At 46.6% G+C, this 962-nt stretch overlaps 1 pseudogene; it reads right to left on the reverse strand.

Annotated features, from left to right (window-relative positions):
* Nucleotides 1-588, reverse strand: part of LOC105454960 — a 3,295-nt pseudogene extending 2,707 nt beyond the window's left edge.
* Between the last annotated feature and the right edge of the window lie 374 nt (nt 589-962).

The following is a 962-nucleotide window of genomic DNA, read 5'->3' on the forward strand; positions in this document are numbered from 1 at the left end:
GTACTTAGAAAATTTTCGACTTCGCGACGCGTATATATAATATAACAATACCACTTCCCGGCTACTCGACACTCACACTCGGACTTACGAACTAACTCCGAGCTTTACGAACGCACCGAGACAGTCCCCGCGACGGGGCACGCGCGCCGCCCGTCGCGCCGCGTGGGTTGGCCTTACTGCAACCTGCCACTTCCGCGCGTCGGCAGATTATGTTCCGCACGTGCTATCGAGACGAGCCCGGGCTCGTTGTAAAGCGGAGACTCTAATCTTTAAATTGAGCGTTGAATCAGCTAGAACAACCCACGGGAACTTTGTGAATTCTGCTTTCGCTATTTGTAGCCGGTCTGGAGCCAGTCTTCTTGGTCTACTGTACCCTGGCTGCCCCAGGGTCGTGAGTATATGATGCGTTGTGTCATGTGTGTTGGTTCTCTGCCGTCCTGCCGGTCGCGTGATGTTTGGGAATTCCGCAAGTATGGTATAATAGTCAGTGTTCTTATTAAGTGTCTTTACTGAAACTGCTCCTACCGTGCCTGGCGATCCTTGGATTGCTAAACCTGTTTTCCCATCGATGAGTTTTCTGTCTCTCATGTCAGGCTGGAGGTGGTAGAAGGAGAGGAAGTCAGCCCCTATTATTGGCTGATATGTGTCTGCCACTACGAATCTCCACGGGAAAGCCCTCCTTAATCCGAGATCTAGTTGCACTATCACCACAGTATAACCAGTAGGTCCACTCAGCGAAAAACTGAGTCTTCGCGCAGGTATCGCCGCGCAACTTTTTTTTTGGGTTGGATCCAATGAAATGTAAGACGATAGGAACGTACATACATATGTGCAGACAATTTATAAGCAAATACATCAGAAATTTTCTTTAGTGATCACTACGAATAATTGTTACTAATAAAACATTTTATTTGATTCACACATTGAATTTATTGATTTATTGTATCGAATCCATATTATTA

Source organism: Wasmannia auropunctata, unplaced genomic scaffold, assembly GCF_000956235.1.
Source record: "Wasmannia auropunctata unplaced genomic scaffold, wasmannia.A_1.0 LD335967.1, whole genome shotgun sequence".
Classification (NCBI taxonomy): domain Eukaryota; kingdom Metazoa; phylum Arthropoda; class Insecta; order Hymenoptera; family Formicidae; genus Wasmannia; species Wasmannia auropunctata.